Raw genomic sequence first — 18,624 nt, forward strand, 5'->3', positions numbered from 1 at the left:
GGAAGCTATAAAAGAGAATTCTCAACTTTTGCTTGATTGAGAACCACAAGGGAGAAACAATAAAGAGAGAAATTGAGACATGTTTGAGAGAGTGGGGAATTGAAAAGGTCTTCACAATCACATTAGACAATGCATCTTCAAATGATGGGGCTATCACTTACCTTCAAAGAAAATTAGCTGCAAGGGGTGGATTGGTGTGCGGAGAAAAATATTTACAAATGAGGTGTTGTGCTCATGTTCACAACTTGATAGTGAATGAAGGAATTAAAAAGCAACATGCCTCAATTGAAAGCATTCTCCCCAAAGAATTAAAAAATTTAAAGAATGCATTGAGGCTGAGTTGATAGAGTTTAAAAGTCTTGTTTGTTTAGATGTTTCAAATGGAATTCCACCTATCTAATGTTGAAACATGCTGAAAATTTTGAAAAAGCTTTTGATAGACTTTATGATCAAGAAATTGAATTTTTTAGATGGTTTGGAGATGATAGTGGGGGTAAAAAAAAGTTGGTCCACCCACGACACTTGATTGGCAACATGCTAGGCTATTTATTGATTTTTTGAGAATCTTCTATGAGATTACTTTGTGTTTCTCATCTTCTTTACATGTTACTTCAAACAAATGCTTTCATGAAATTGTATCTATAAATTCTCAACTAACATCTTGGAGCCACAACAATTCTAAATTATTGGGAACTATGTCATGCTCTATGAAGGCTAAATACGATAAATATTGGGGACCAGCTGACAAGTTTAATCCTTTGATACTTGTTGCCGTTGTTTTAGATCTTCGATACAAATTTGATTATTTTTCTTGGTGTTTGGAGGATGTATATGATAAGGAAGTGGCTACTAGTATGACTAGTTTTGTGAAATCTACATTGGAGATATTGTACAAATTTTATTCAAAAGAAATTGTAGATGATAAAGTTCTTGATGATGATGGCAGTTCCTCTAAAGCTGTTTTGGATGATAAAGATAGTAGTCAGTCTAGTGCTAAGTGTGTTGCTGCAAATAGAGTGAATTTGTGAAAAAAACAAAAGAAGGAAAAAGCTAATGCAGATAGCAAATCTGATGTTGAGAAATATTTGGCCGAAGATCCTGTGGACGTCGAAGATGAGAATTTTGATATATTGGCTTGGTGGAAATTAAATGGATCAAAATATAGAATTCTTTCTCCCATAGCCCATGATGTCTTTGGTATTCCAGTTTCAACTGTTGCATCTGAATCATGCTTTAGTACCGGTGAGCGTGTGGTTGATCTTTACCGTAGCTCTTTGTCACTAAAAATGGCAGAAGCTTTAATCTGCACTCAAAGTTGGTTGTATCCTTCTAAGCAGATATTTAAAGAACTTGAGTTTGATCAAATTGACAATAGTGACAAGATTGTTAATGGTATATTTACTTTATGATGTCTTTATTCTTTTTTTATTATTTAATTTAATTCATATGATAATCTTGAGAGACTAATTTTTATGTTTTGCAGATGTTACTAACACATCCACACAACAAGAATCAAGTTCACAACCTTGGGAGCAAGCTATGAATCAAATGAATTTTATTCTGTAGTTGTTTGCCACTTAATATTTTGTTATTATTGGTTGGACACAATGTATTTATTATATTTTGATTCTGGACACCTAATACCCTAGGATGCTAGTTGAATGAATATTGTGTATGATTTAAATACTTGTAGAATTAATGATTAGTCAATAAAGAATCCATTAGTTCTCGGTAAAGAGTTTGAGTTATATGATTATAGCGACTGAGATAAATAAAACCTTAGTCAAGAGAATTGAATGAATGAAGAAATGAATTTCTTAGGTCATTCACATTTCATTATAATAATGGTAATAAGTTAGAGTTTGATAATTAAATCATACTCTAAGGGTTAACCAAGAGCTGAAAAGATGAAAGGAATTATACTTTGTTCTTCTCAAGTTCTTAGTAAAAATATATTATTTCATACTATCGGGTCATTGAGGAGTGTTGCTAGACGTCAATCTTGATTAGTAAATTTAGTATGACTAATTTACTATCCATTGAGTATTGAACCTATGGAGTCACACACTAACGAGTGTTTTAATCTCTGCTGTAGAATTATTTAATTATTATTTTTATTTGATCAAATAAATAATTATATTAATTCAAATGGAATATTATTGTATTCTTTGCTATCACCAAGAATATAATAATAGTATGATAATTGAGAATATTAAATGAGATTTGAGAATAATTAGTTATTCTATTTCTAAATTTGAATTCTAAGCTTGGATGAGATCCTAACTGATTATGTTTCAAATTGAGTTATGATATGATTTATAAATTTGAAAGATTCAAGTTTAAAATAATAAGATATGATTTAAATTTGAAATGAAATTCAAATATGAAATCAGTAACAAATCTGATACTATATATATGTAGTGGAGAAAATACAAAAAAAAAAAAAATTAACACAACACACAAGAGTTTTATTCCTTTACCACTACACACATAAATGTATGTGAGTCTAATTCTTGGAGAAGAATTTTATGGTGTGCAAAGAGGTTTCTCAATTTAGATCAGATATGCATTGGTCAAGGAGTTGACAGCAAAAATTGATCTTGGTGTGGATACGCATAGAGTCTTCGTACAATCGAAGAATAAAGTTTTTACTGAAGCGTCCAAAGGTATTTAGATCTGATCTATATATATTATTCGAATTAAGTTTAAGCACAAAATAGATCTTTAAGATTACTTTCTTTTCTTCCGTTGCGTGTTATAAACACATGATAATCCTTATAGTGGTATCAGAGCTTTGACTTTTTGTATTTAAATTTTTGTTCATATTTTCTTAAAGTTTGTGAATTAATAGGATTAATTCAATTTTTTTAAGCATATGATGTAATTATTTTCATTGAGATCGTTTTCTAATAAATTAATAGTTAATTTATTTTAATTTTTATTATTTAATTGTGATTAAATCATCATTCTTTTAATATAATAGTTATATTTATAATAAAATATTTTGTTTGGTTTTATTTGTTTATTAAATTTTATCGTATTTTGGTCACAATAAAAGAAATAAGATGTAAAATATTTTTTGTCTATTTCTTATATATATATATATATATATATATATATAAATGTTAAATTTGATTTGATAGTTTTCTAAAGCTAAACGTTAGTCTATTAAAAATCAAAATTTGTTTTAATTGATGTATTTTGAACACTATAATTTTAGAAATTAGTTTTTTTTCTAATGTTCTTGATTATAAAGAGCGGTCTGACAATCAAGAGTTTTATTTTTAAGATAATAATCAGCATATACATTTGCTGTATTAGGGATTTAATTTTATATTTTTACCTAGACAATCTAGGAGTATAAAATTTAATTTATGAATACTGGTAGGGATTCTCTAACAATGGAGATAAGTTCTAAAAGTTAAAAAATTACCAAAACTAAATTTATCTCTTGATTACAAGAAGTGACCTGACAATCAGGAGACTTATACTCACGGATAGAATTTATTCATGCATATGATTAGGCATAAGGAGAATTAATTTTATATTTGAACCTAGATAACCTAGGGGTATAAAATATAATTCAATTAAATAATTGTCTGATAACCAGATAATTATTTAGGATTATAATTATACGGAATACAATTTAATCATATTTATTTGAAATAGGTATGAGTAACAACTTGATAACCAAGCTACTCATTCATGATTCTAAATAATTTAACGTGTTTATGCTTTTGAGAATATCTACTTAAGTAAACTAATCATTAGTGGCCAATGAGTAATAGCTCAAATGACATAATCTCCCCATACTCAATTAAGAGATTGCGGGTTCGAGTCTCATATCTTTGGTAAAAAAAAAAAACAACTAATCATTAGTGTGGCCATTGGCTTGGCTCTATCCATGCCTGCTTTTGTTAATATCTCAAAGGTATATTTATTATTTAGACCGAAATAAGTGAATTCTCCATCATCTAAGTTTTTGATTTTTAGACCCAAAAAATAGTTACATTTTTCTAAATCCTTCAAAGAAAAAACAAAACTGACTGACAATTAATGATTCAATTTCAGCAACCATTATTTTCCATTACCATAATATCATCAACATAAGCTAACAAATAAATCATAGAATTATAAATTTGTCTAACAAATAATGATGTGTCAGAGTTAAATTAACAAAATCAAATTGAAAAAAGTGCAAATTTGAGAGTGGGATGCCATGCTTTGTGGGCTTGTTTCAAGCCATAAAAAGCACGATTGAGTTTTACTTTGTATCTCATGATGTCACCTCTGTTGTTTATTGCAAAAATCTATTTATAACTTTTGATTGTGGCAGTTGGTGGTGGTTCAACCAAGAACCATGTGTTACACTGCATTAAGACTTTAAATTTTTGGTCCATTGCTAATATCCAATGTGGGTAGCTAATGGCTTGAGAAACATTATTTGGGATGGATCGAGTCAAATCAGATGTGGTGGTGGTATTAAGGATCCCATGTCTGTATGTCCTAGATTTGATTTGGTGATTATGGAATGAGTGTTGGTGGGATATCAGGTATTGGTGAAAGGTACACCTCAATACTATTGATAGACATAAGATCATTAACATGTTGAGGTAGGGGATAAAGTAATACTACCAGAAACACGAGCGTTACCAACGGGAAGATACCACGGATGAAAAACTGTGATAAATTTATATGATCGTGGTAATCACTTGTAACGTCTTGTATTTCCGTGGCCAAATTTTGTAGAATTTTTCGACGGTTTTATTTGTTCGTGGCTAATTTGAGATGAGTTCTCTCAATTATACCACAGATCTAATGATCACCGTGACGAATTCGAACGATTTTCATTTCAAAATTTTGCGCTTAATTTGGTGTTTTTCTCCATCCCTCTCAAAATATTTTTATACAGTTTATACTTTTTTCCAATTTTAAACTCTAATCCAAGGTAAATTCGATTTATCAGGGTGGTGCATGCTTTTCTAATTCCCCAATTGTTAGTTTTTTTTCTCTCAATTCTTTCGAGTGCTGCCACTGAAACTTAATAAAATTTGCTAATAGTTTAATTTTAGATGTGGTTAATGATGTGCAATTTTTTCATTTGCTATGATTCTTATACTCTGCCATATTTTTTTTTTACCTACTACTACTTCTGCGCTGATTTAATTAATTTTTCCTTCTTGATTTAACAGTAATTTTTTAGTGTGGTTATGTTGTTTATTACTTTATAAAAATCAGATTGTAATGTAATCAAAGAGACTAATTCATATACATACAATTTTACTATTTATGTTTTTAGTTGTCAAATTTTTGTATTCGTACTCTTTCTGGCCAAATACAATTTCAGTGTCCAATTCTACAGTATGTATTAATTTAGAGACTTTAGTAATGGAATAAAATGATTTAATTAAAAATAAATGTTAAAATTATAAAAAGAGTACCAAAGGAGTACAAAAAAGTACATATTTATCTTTAACAAAATAACTCTAACTAATTCTAGAAAATAAAAAAATATGAACTATGATTGATTGGAATAATAACTAATTTAATTACTCACTATTAATTTACACAATATTAATGAACAAAATCCTAACTCCTAAAATTCAGAACATTAGTTTTATACCTACATTTTATTATTCTATCTATTTATTATCATTTTATTATTTTAATGGAAAAATAAAATAAAATTAATTTCATGGAAGTTCATTTTCTAACTATGTACAAAATTTATATTCTATTTCAATCCAAAGGTATCAAATTCTTAAATTTCAAGTTTATTTATTTTAATTTTTAGTGATGCCATTTTTTTAAATCCAACAAGTCAAAATTCTAAATTTTAATTAGTATATAAAATTTTTGAAATATAGTTTAAAGTTATAAAATTTACAATTTAATATTTTTTATTAAAGTTAAATTTTAATCTAAATTAAAAATGAGAGTTACTTCACTAAACAAAATTCAAATTAACATCTATAATGAGATAAATGAAATTTTTAACGGCAATGTTAAATGTAATTTTTATTTAGTTGTCCACTTACCCAGTTTTCAGGATAACTCCCTCACACTTTTTTTTTTCCCCAAATCCCCTATTTGTTAGCTCCTCCAATTGATTCAAATTTGATAACATGCAACCAACCCCTTTAGCTAATAACATTTTTCTTCAGTTTCTCCAAATCCGTAATTTCTTAGTTCCTACACTCAGATCAAGCCAACTAACCTTCAAAGCAAATCCGTTTCGCTCAATCCGTTCTTATTTAGTTCCTGTTTGTGGAAGAGTAAGGGACCACAATTTGCAGTTGGAGTGCCATCAGTTCGAGTCGCCAAAGAAGCAAGCAAAATCAATCTGATTCTACCAGCAAACCCGAATCGCGAAGCAGACTTGAAGGAACCCTAAATTGCTCCATTGCACCTCCCTCACTGTCACTCTCTCTGGAGGTAGTGCTCTGAATCTTACCTCTCTAAAACACTATCTGGTCGATTTAAGTTTTCTCTTCTTGTCTTGTTGTTGGTGGAGATGAGTGCGTTGGCTTGGATTTGCATGTTTTATTCATTTATCCTTTTGGTGGTATAGAGAATGAACCACTGGTATAAAGTATAATTTAAATGTATAAATATAATTAGCTACTTAGTAGTATGTACTAATGTGATTAATTCCTAATTAACCTTAGTTTTCTTTTATATGCTGAAATTCCTAAAATCAACATTATTTTAGTAATGCCCATAGCCATAGCAAGGTAGCAAACAAAAGTTATTGTTTACATTTCTTGGCATTTCTTGTGTTTCTTACTTTTGAATCTGACTTTATGCATTTAGTTCTGTATATTCTAAACCACTTTAGAAGAAGAAATTCCACCATTTAGATCACTGTGGTAGCATCCATTCTTCAAACATGTAATTTTTTATATACTCAACTTTTTTAAGAGCTTAATCTTTGTGAATATTTCTTTTTGCATGAGTGTTATTTTGTGATCATAATAATGTTAGTCAGTGTAGTTCAAACTATCTCCATGAGAGAGGTTTTAGTTCGATATATGAGGAAGAAGGAAGCTCCAAGAATGGTAAGAAGCAGTTTATGTGTTTACAGGGCAGATTGATTAATAGAAATGAGGTGGCAGTAAGAAAACTTCTTAAAAAATGTAAGGATACTTTATTTGATTTGCTTCTTTCAACCTTTCTTTCATTATAGCACTAGACAGTAGTTGAGACTATTTGTTGACGATGATTCTTTCCATTATTAAAGCATAATTGTTGTTGTGTGATTGAAATTTGAAATTATTTAACAGAGAACAAGAAGAGAGAATTCATAATTGAAGTGGAGACTATAGGTCATGTTAGACATAAATATCTTGTGTGCCTGTTTGGAGAGAGTTAACAGGTACTTATTTTTAGCAAAGCAAATCATTGTTAGTGTTTGTTTCAATGTTCAAGCTACTAATGGATGAATATGTGAATAATGATAACTTAGAGTAATGGATGCATGTTGCCATAGAACAAGGGACACTTACCTGGGAGGTTCGCATGCTCGATAGTTACCTGGCAAGTTCAACTTTCTACTTTAAAATATTGACCTTGGTAAGCTAACACATTTCTATTTTTACTTTTAAATTCTCTATCTCTAAATGGTTTTGATTGCAATCCGATATCTTACTTACTTACATGAAGCAATTGAATTGAAAGTTGTTTAATAGAATATAAGTCTAGCAATATATATATTGATTAATGACGAGTTTAATGAGATGTTTTATATTGTGAAAATGAAAACTCAGCCTTATTGGATATGCATTTTTACTTTTTTTTAACTACATTAAATTATTATTTTAAATAATGTCTTGGGACATTTTTTCATAAATTAAGAGATAACACAATCTTATTTGAATGTTTTTGCAGGTATTCCCATGAAGACGTTAAAGATCTAATAATGATGCATTCTGATACTTGATTTTGTAATAGTTTAAACTCATTTAGTTCAGGATATTTGCTTTTCAACATTATTACTTAAATTTCACATTTTTATTACTAAGAATACTACTTATATGGATATGGCTAATTTTTTTAATTTTGTATGATATAATTTTGTACTAAGTAGCATCTTTATATATATATATATATATATATATATATATATATATATATATATATATATATATATATATATATATTAATTTATCTTTTGTGATTAGCCACGGAAAAATCGTGGCTAAATAACCCACCAACATTAGCCACGGACAAAATTGTGACCAAAAAGCCCAGCCTGCCAATATTAGCCACGGAAAAAATTGTGGCAAAATTATACTTATTGGTTACATTGTTATCATTTATCCACGGTTTGGAGTGTGGCTAAAGTAGTGAAAACCGTGGCTATTCAAATATTTCCACGGGTCACAAAACCGTGGCTAACAGACCAAAAACCGTGGCTAACTGAAAATGCGTCGCCCTTGTTAGCCACGGATATCCATTCGTTGCTAACGCTTCATCGCCACGGTTTTTGTTGAGGAGTGGTGATAAGTTGAGATGTAGGTTCAAAATTGGTGATGAATTATGTTTTCATGATAGTTGGTGAAAGCATTAATAGGAAGAGCGACTAAAGTGGTGTTATTGGATTGGTGTGAGTTTGAGTTATATGTAAGGTCGAAAAGATTGTTTATTGTCCCAAAAAGGGGTAGTGTGTCTGCATAATTAGAGAATTATTACTACATTCAAAGGTGCTAGTACAGGCTTTAAACATATCATAGTATAAAAATACATATTTATCAAAGATGACATGTATTTTCTCTGTTTTGTCCATGCACTTGCAACCACGATAATCATTAGTATATTCAAAGAATAAATATTTTTTATATTTATATTCAAATTTGTGCTTGTGATATTGGTCATAAGAAAGGAAAGCAAGCTCAAACAAAAATTTTGAGAGTTGTAGTCTAGTTTCTTTTGATAGAATTTTTCAAAGAGTAATATAAATTTGAGTGTTGTAGTGGAAAGTCTATTCAACAAATGTACAACAGTAGAAAATGCATCTTCTCAAAATATCATAGGTAAAGAAGCAATAGCTAAAAGAGATAACTTTATTTCAATTATAGACCTATGTCTTTTTTCAGTCCTTATTTTTGGAGTGTATAGGGTCATGAGAGTCTATGTTGAATTCCATTTTGATTTAGGTAATCAACAAATATATTTGATAAAAACTCTCTTTCATGGTCAGATTGAAAAGACTTTATGTAACACCCTACCACATAAAACTTTACGCCTAAGCGTAAATCAAAGGTGGTGAAGCGCCACGACCTCTAAAAACAAAAATACATACATATATAAAAGCAAAGATAATATATCTAGGAGTCTTGAAAGAAAAGATGAACAAAACAAGACCGAAAACGCGTCATACGAGAGAGAGAGAGAGAGAGAGAGAGAGAGAGAGAGAGAGAGAGAGAGAGAGAATTCCAATACATAGATACATAATCAAGCTCTAGACTCGACCTGCGAAGCAAAGGCTGATCCTGATTCTCCAAATCAACCTCTGGGAGGGACAATACAAGTTTTAATACAACAGTAGAGAATACACACACACACACATACACAAGTTAATTACATTAAGTGAAAGCTCCAAAAGTAGATATTTGCTTCTGAAGGAGTCTCTAGTATGTTCAACGAAGTGCCTCACGTCCTGCATCTGAAAAACAACAAATACATATGGAATAAGAATTAGAGGTTCTCAGTATGCTAACAGTGCTCAATAGATAGGATATAAGGCTCCAAAAAGCCAAAAGCAATCTTAAACTTCTACAACCTAAATCAAAACCTAGAGTTCTCACTAACCAGAAATATGGTAATTCTACCTAGGAATTCTAATCTATCTCTTCAATTCTAGTTCTCTACAAACCTCCCAATTGCCAGTTTTAAACAACCCTCAGCGTCACCTCCACCAGCATGAGGGATCTCTCAAAGCAAACACATATAAGACATACAAGTAATGCACAATTAAGGAAACAGATATAGCATTTAAGTCACGTAGCATATAAATATAGATAATCAAATAGGCAAGCCAAAACAAAATATGCATACCCAAATAAATCATACAAATGTACATGATGCATGTTTGCCCTATGGTCGATGAGTCTCATCTGTCGGTTATCCAGCCAAACCCGACATGTCCGATAGCGAACCCTGGACAGTCCCTGCATGCGCGCATTCCTAAGAGTCTATGCATATATATATATATATATATATATATATATATATATATATAGAATTTCCACCTTGTTGAAGATCTAATGGTGCTACCCGAAGACTTAAATGAATAGCCATCGCTGTTAAGAACAACTGAGATCCAATGAGAATTAGCGAATAGCTTCTGGTATTCTGTATGTACATGTTCCTGCGGCTCGGATGAGTATTCTTGTTTATATCGCTATGGCTATAAACACTTTCTTATTCCTATTAACAAAACATCCCCTTTTTTCTTCGCTCTTCCGGAACCGGTACAGAAATGGGTGCTTTTTTTACGTTGTTTACCTTAGTTACTGGGGGGTTTCGGGGAAGACCTATGTGGGGCACCTTTTGGGTGTGGGATGCTCGTTTAACCTCTGTATTCATCTCGTTTCTGATTTACCTGGGTGCACTGCGTTTTCAAAAGCTTCCTGTCGAACCGGCTCCTATTTCAATCCGTGCTGGACCTATCGATATACCAATAATCAAGTCTTCAGTCAACTGGTGGAATACATTGCATCAACTTGGGAGCATTAGCCGATCTGGTACATCAATACATGTTCCTATGCCCATTCCAATCTTGTCTAACTTTGCTAACTTCCCCCTCTCAACCCGTATCTTGTTTGTTCTGGAAACACGTCTTCCTATTCTATCTTTTCTCGAATCTCCTTTAAGGGATGAAATAGAAGCTCGAGAAGGAATAGCAAAACCTAGTTGACTTCCCAGCTCAAACTGAACGCGATGTAATCAAACTTATAGCTGACGCCGTAGAGAAAGCCCATATGCGAAGTGGAAAAAGTAGGAGTAGACATTGGAATAAGAGCTGTTGTCGGACGTTCATTAGTAACCGGTGTGATGTTAGCAATGGAATGCGTATCCGCTGTTCTCTTTTCTGCTGTGATTGAATCAGTAAGCGCTGCGGATCTTTTTGTATAAAGAATAAACCTCATTCGATCTCAGAAGGGATGAATACAAAGGAAGGGAGTTGCACTAGTCTCATAAATGCCAGTCAAAGAAAACTAACTAGCCAAAAGGCCGGAATAAGCGAAAAAAGGGATTGGATTCTTATTTTATTAGAGGATGACAATCTTTTCATGGGAGATATGTTGTATATCCAACTTCAGGTGCCGCAATTTTTGGAGAGTGATCCAATTTACTGAGGAACCTGGATTAATCAAGATTCTATTGATTGTGGTTCCTTGGAATCTTTATTGGACCAAGGCCCTGTGACATAAAGAGGACGATTATGCTCCTCCTTAATAATAGGTCGTCGTCTGTAAACGTCACTACAGCCATATAATCATCATATATATAAGGCTTCCTTCATCGACTGTTCTGCAAGGAAAGCCTGATACTCTTCAGGATTTAAGAAAACTTCCACCAAAGTACCCCTCCGTTCCGGAGACATCATTAGCGCGTCATATACTGTGAGCAAGGCGGGGAATCCTCATTGTGTACTGATGCGTGAGCATCTTGTCTATCTTTTCCTAGTGAATTTGCATCTAATTTGTTGAGTTTAACTAAGAATTAATTATATTTTAGCTACTATGGATGCTATTTTGAGTTTTGTGCAATACTGTTTATTTTAGGTAGCATTTGGCGGAATTTGATGGAGTTTCTGCAGAGAAAGAGAAGAAGCCAAGGAGATGACCAGCGAATACCGATGCGGACGCATGGCTCACGCGACCGCGCGGAATGGAGGAAATCGCAATGACGCGATCGCGTGCCTGACGCGAACGCGTGGACTGGAATCTGCACAAATGACGCGAACGTGTGGACGACGCGGACGCGTCACATGCGCCACATGTAGAAAATGCAGAAAACCGCTGGGGGCGATTTCTGGGTTGTTTTAACTCAATTTTCAGTCCAGAAAACACAGATTAGAAGCTGCAGAATAGACAAAACAAGTGGTCCCCACCCATCAACTGAAGATCTGTTAATTAATTCAAATTTAAATTCAAATCTTAAATTAGGAAAAGATATTATTTTAAGTTTAATTTTTAATATTAGATTTTAAATTTATTAGGATTAGTTATAAAAAGGGATCTGATGCCATCAGATTGGAACTTAGTACATTTTTACTTGAATCCTTAGTTTCTCTTTTCCATGAGCAACTAAACCTCCACTGTTAAGGTTAGGAGCTCTGTCTATTTCTATGGATTAATTTTATTGCTTTTACTATTTTAATTTATGTATGGATTTATAATTTAAGAATTGTTTTCGCTCTTTATTTTATGAATTTGGGTGGAACGGAAGTATGACCCTCTTTCTATTTGAGTTCTTGTAAAACTTGGAAAAGCTCTTTACCTGAACAACAGCTTGAAAACTATTTCTCCTAAATTTTAATTATCTGAATTTAATAGGATACGTGACATATAATCCTTTTACCTCTTGGATAATTAGAGTTTTTGTGGCATATAAACTAGAAATTGATTATCACCCTCTAATTGGAATTAGTTGACCAAGGAATTGGCAGTTAATGAATTTTAGAGGAGACTAGGAAGGTCTAAGGAATTAGGGTCTAGTCACATACAGTTTGCCATAAATTAGATCCTGCATAATTAAATTAGTTAGTAAGAAAAGTTAATCCGGAAAAATAGATAACTCTGAAACCTTAACTATCTTCTCCATATTTTCTTCCCAATTTATTTACTTTACTATTTTACTTTCTGCACGATTGAATATTCAAATACTCTTTTCTGTTTGTCTAACTAATCCTATCAAACACTATTGTTGCTTAATCCATCAATCCTCGTGGGATCGACTCTTACTCACGTAAGGTATTACTTGGTACGACCCGGTGCACTTGCCGGTTAGTAAGTGTGGTTGTAAAAATATCGCACCATGTACTACCTAGCTGACTCTCTTAGTCTATCACCGGAGTCTATCTAATGTCTCCTAATGCAGCTATGAAGGGCAATGCATTGTGGAAACCGGGCACTGAAAGATCCATTTGCATGGAAACTTCCAAAGCACTAACTAAAATGACTGCAACGTTCGGATTACTTGACTCCTGCTCACCAGCACTATTACTACTGCTTGCTTCAAAAACTCCCGAACCATTATAGATAATCAAAGTCATGTCACTCCCGCTCGGCGAATCAATCGCAAGTCCCAACCCAGAGAAAGAAAAAGGCGAAAAAGGCAGAGTGAAAGGATTGACTAATTGGTTGAATAAGTTCCAGAGGGGAGGTTAACAGAAGGCATGTTCCCATCCATAAGCAAGGAATTCAAAGGCCCATAATATCTACTAACGATTGGGGGGAAGATGTAGGAATCGAAAGACTCTTCATCTTCCTCAATGGAATTCCGGGCTTAGGTCCCCGCTCAAGGGTGATCTTTCCCATCCCAAGAGAGATGGTAAAGTGGGCTTCTTTCACGGCCGAATCATAGAAGAGAAGGGCGATCTTATACTCGGCTTCTGCTCTAGTGGTTGAACGCTTCTCCCTTTCATTGGCTTCCACCGGCCTGAACTGTCCTAGTCTGAACTCTTTCACCTTGTCAACTCGGACTCGGGCAGGTGAGTTCACTCATATCCTCTTTTCCTTTGGGGTTGGTTACTGCCCCATCCCTTGAATTGCCTTGGGACCGGCCTTCAAAGAAAGTGAAAGCGAAGAGAATTGAAGCTCGACCGAGACTAATGATGTTAAGAAAAGGCGTTCTAAGGGCCCGCACCTCCTCTATCAATGAATGTGACCTCAGCGGAGGAAGAAAGCTCCAGCTTTGGTTTGAAGACGCTCTTCCCGATAGGGATAGATTAAGAATATCTATTCCATCTGCTCGTGTTCGTGACCCTATAAGAGCAATTTGTTTTCCCTATCGGTCGAGAACTGCCTCCTACGCCTTAGCTACTTTACTAATCAGGGTCACATCACAGTCCTACCGGCAAGATAGATTAAGACTTAATATTCCAACCTCTTTTTCTTCACTCTCTGTTAGAGGTATAGAAGAGTTGACCTTTACTAAACAAGCTAGGGATTCATGACTAGCTAACAAACCTCTACCTATGGCCGAGGTACAAGTCACCTCCGTACCTTACTTAGTCTTTACTTTTGAACTAGATAGAAGGGCTTCTTGGCTTGCTCCCGCAGGTATGAAATCACTTGAGTGGCTACCTTTTCCTGATTTCATTCCATTCTCCATTTCAGGAGCGATAGCAGCTGAAGCTTTAGGGTTCATTTTGCTTAGTGCGCTTGAATTAGCTTAGTATGAAAGGAGTTACGGAGCCCTTTTTCTTTGAGGCGCTAGAGAAGTTCTATTTTAAAGCTAGACAAGACAACAGGAAAAAAGGAAGGTAGGTAAGATTCTCACCGAGCCCTAACGATAGATGAAGCAGGGTAAATTCGGTTAGCTCACACTGGATTTCTATTCCGATCTTTAGCTACCATCCCTGACGTTGGTGGATTTTGCCGCATCTAGTAGGGGTCACTTTGGTTCTGAAAGGTATGCTGCTGGCTTGGTGGATATCGCCCTATAAGGGATTTCTAAATCGACTGGATCAGCTGGAACTACACAAGGAAGCAGGATTCATTGTTGTTCTTCCTTTACAGAGTCAACGGCCTCAATAGGCAGGAATAGAAGGTGCAGGAACATCACTACCTACAGACCCACCTTTGATGGGCTTCTGGAGGAGGAGCTAGAGAAAGGGGTTCCTCGCTCAGCAGTTTCGAGGTCGTCCAAGACCTGACTTGAAAGAATTCTGACTATGGGCTAGTCAAGCAGTTGGTGTCTGGGAAGAAAATGGATTTACCAACAGCTGTGATGAAGGGTGCAGGAGGGAGCTTTTACGAGGGGAGTACTCATAGTCCATTTAGGCCCCTGTCCTTGATTAGCTTCCTGGAGTGGTCTATTCTTAGACGGTTGGACCAAGCATTGCTACGCCAAGTGGCGTGGTATGCTAAGAAATCCGGATGCCTCAATCCTGGTTTGATGGACCTACTGTAGTTCGATCGATAGGGGTTAGCCCGATCTTATCCGTTTTGGACAACTAAAGTCTTTGATTTCATCATCAAATATGACAAGAAGGATTAAACCTCGTGCGAGAACTTCGTTTATCTCATTAGGATATCCTGGGATTGTTGGTTGCCAGGGAAGAGTCTGACTCAGCCCATTCTATTCTTTAGTAGAGGTCTTACAACCTCGAGACAATGAAAAAGAGAATAGAAGATTCAGTCTAACAACATGTTTAACCATACCAAAGGTAAGTAGTCAGTCGCCAACATTCCATTTGAATTAGTGAATATGGGCGATAGGCAGGTACGTAGTCACTCAGATTAATGCAATCTTTCCCTATCAAAGCCTCCGCTATATTATGACTTTGAAATCAACGCCCTGCCGTCCACATAATGATCGGAAAACGCAGGCTATCTAGAGCCCTTAAGAGCGAAAAGAAGATCAGAAGGAGGAAGTAAGGCCTTCCGCCCACGAGTTTATGGTTCCTGCAGGCAACCTGGCATACCAATCGAATGCAGTCTCATTGATTTATTTTCCCTAAAGGGGAGCGGAATCCCTTCTAGAAATGTTTAGCCAAGTAGCAGCTAAGAAAGCATTCGCTTTTCGGCTGGAATCGAAGCTGTGGATAGATCAGCAGATAGGTTGCTGCGGATAATTTATCCGCTGTTGATCAAATTAATCATCTTCAAGATCGTCTGAACTGTATACCTATTCCCTGGTCGCTGGTATATTGATTTACTAACAAGGCCTTCGTACCTCTCGCTCCTAGGACTAGCGGAACTAAGACCTGTGAAAGAAACTAGGAGATAAAGCCCTTGATATGACCTTACGGATTAACACAGAATCAATCTCTGACTTTCTTCCCCTTTGAAATCCATTCTTGCATCTGCTTTCCTTGTTAGCCTAGCTAGTCAACATCCGCTCTCTAGAAAACACTTTATAATTCGAATGGGCAAAGCCATTCCCTCCTTTGTTTGAGAGGGAGATTGGTAAGAACCAGAACACGAATAAGTAGCCTCTTGAGACAACTTGGGAAATCAAGGAATTTCGTTGACCAAGAATGGGAATTCGACGAAGATCAACAGTAAAGAAAGCGGAATGCAGCTTCGGGCTTAGCTTCGACCACTATAGCTACTATTGCTAGTGGTCTATTCTTTGATTGATGTGCTGCTTTCAATACGTCTTGAAGGACTAGCAGTTGCAATGGTTCATGTAGCCAGACCCATTGACTATTCTATACGCTTAGCGAATGCCAGCATTGATTCATAATCAAACCTTTTGTCATCACTCTTTATTGGAGAATGGCCTATAGGGCAAAAGAGAAAGCCATTGGTCACTTCAGTCCTCTAACTGCAGACAGAGCATTACAAGCTAAAAGACTGATATAAAGTTAGCTTGACCTATGTCGCCTGAAGACTTAGGGGCTTGAGGAGATAATAGTTTAGTTTAGATTGTGTTACCAGGTCATACTTGGAAAGAGTATACCCAACGGTTTCTAACAAAGAATTTGCCTTCCGTCCGGCCTGTTTCTCTGGCTTCCCGACGAGTTCTGTTACATCCGGCTTGTAAGATCAGGAATTGGCATGGACTTGGTGGAGAGAAACTTATCCGACCTCAACACTTCCCTACGGAGAGTGCGGTGATCGCGGTCTTATCGGTCACAAAGGTATAAGTGTCCGGCTACACTTGCGATGCAGTATATATATATATATATATATATATATATATATATATATATATATATATATATATATATATATATATATATATATATCATTCATTTGTCATCTCATTAGGGAAAATCTTCCAGAAAGGTATAAGTGTCCGGCTACACTTGCGATGCAGGGCCAACAGAATCTCAAATCTCAACTTGGAGCAAGTTGGGGCGAGCCACTACGTTTACCCAAGGAGACTCGTGACTCAAATAAATATCAATTACCAACCTAGAGCAAGTGGGACAAAACCACAACCATTGCGTCCACTCAAGAAGCTCAAATCATCTTAACCCGGAGCAAGTAGGGCAAACTACACCCTTGCATCTACCCGGAGAGCCTCAACAACCAACTTGGAGCAAGTATGGTGAAACCACAACCCTTGCATATACCTAGGACGTACGTTCTCATATGTCCAGGAGAAATAAAAGAGGAGATTCTATCCTCTGACCATCTCGCTAGAGACGATTTTATAATATCAGGAGGAACAAATAAGGGATCCTCACATTCTACCATCTCACTGGAGTCGCACTTTCGAGAAAGAGAGCTCAAGATGAACAATCATGCCCAAATCAGTTTCATAATAAAAAATATAATTTTGTAATCAAAATATGTTTCTTCAAACTTATCTTCACTATACTCCAATATGTTCTCTTCAATCCACTCAGTATACTCCACAAGCACTCTGGCTAATCCACTTGCAATACTCTACAATCCTAAGTCACTGGCTCTAAATTCATAATAAAAAATACTCCTTTTATTTCACCCAATACTCTCTCGCTCGTCCCAAAGTCTAAGCACTAGTTAGAGAATCTTAAACAGTATTTACGGAGGTTTAGAAAGTTAGAGGAAATGTTGAAAGTTCAAAATTGCAATTTTCAATAAACAGGGGTCATGCGTACGCGAGCCACTTGTCGCGTACGCGAGATTTAAAAAAATAGTGTCGTGGACACGATATGCGAGATATCTAGGCAGAGCCCAATACTTGCGTTGCGTGACACTTTCGTGTACGCAATCATGTCAGTTTAACAAAAAAGTTGTTAAATTCAAAAAATCAGTTTTTGCACACCAAACTGCAAACACGCATAATTTTTTCGTTAAAAATTATTTTCAATCCGTTCTTCGAACGTTATAAACTTTACGGACCCAATTTTTATTTGAAACAAGTTTCATCAAATTTGGGGTTTCAGAAGTCAAGTATGACCCGCCAAAGTTGGTCAAAAATTTATTTTTACCAAAAGTTACAAACCCTCAAGTTTTCCAAAACTCACAATTCAAAACCAAACCATTCACAACCAAATCAATATCAACCATACCAAATTCAACCCTTCAACACCTAACAAGCATTCTTTTTAAATTATCAACCCATTCAATCTAAACCTAAACACTCACTTTCAAATCAATTCAATCCACCATTCAAATTCCAACCAAATTTTCCATCAATCATCGTTAAGAATCAAAATCATCATCATTCAATAACATCTCAATCATTAATCACCACATCCAATTTCACTTCATCAACTTCATTCAACAATTTCACTAAAAAAACCACCAACTTCACAATTTACACATTCAACACCAATTAACCAATTCATGTAATTCAAACATATCTTAAGGGCTACTAGCCTAGGTTTCACACAGCATTATATATTAACTACAAGAAACCGAAACCATATCTTGGCCGATTTCTTCTCAAGCTTAAACACCACTGAAACCTCTTTATCACACAAGACTCCAAGTTTTCAATTTGTCAATTTAG

The 18,624-nt window shown here is 34.9% G+C and overlaps 1 pseudogene; it reads left to right on the forward strand.

The window, feature by feature from the left end:
* The first annotated feature begins 695 nt into the window (after nucleotides 1–695).
* LOC112786304 (putative cytochrome c biosynthesis ccmC-like mitochondrial protein) lies at nucleotides 696–11,007 on the forward strand (annotated as a pseudogene).
* Nucleotides 11,008–18,624: the final 7,617 nt, after the last annotated feature.

The sequence above is a fragment of the Arachis hypogaea genome, chromosome 20 (genome assembly GCF_003086295.3).
Source record: "Arachis hypogaea cultivar Tifrunner chromosome 20, arahy.Tifrunner.gnm2.J5K5, whole genome shotgun sequence".
Classification (NCBI taxonomy): domain Eukaryota; kingdom Viridiplantae; phylum Streptophyta; class Magnoliopsida; order Fabales; family Fabaceae; genus Arachis; species Arachis hypogaea.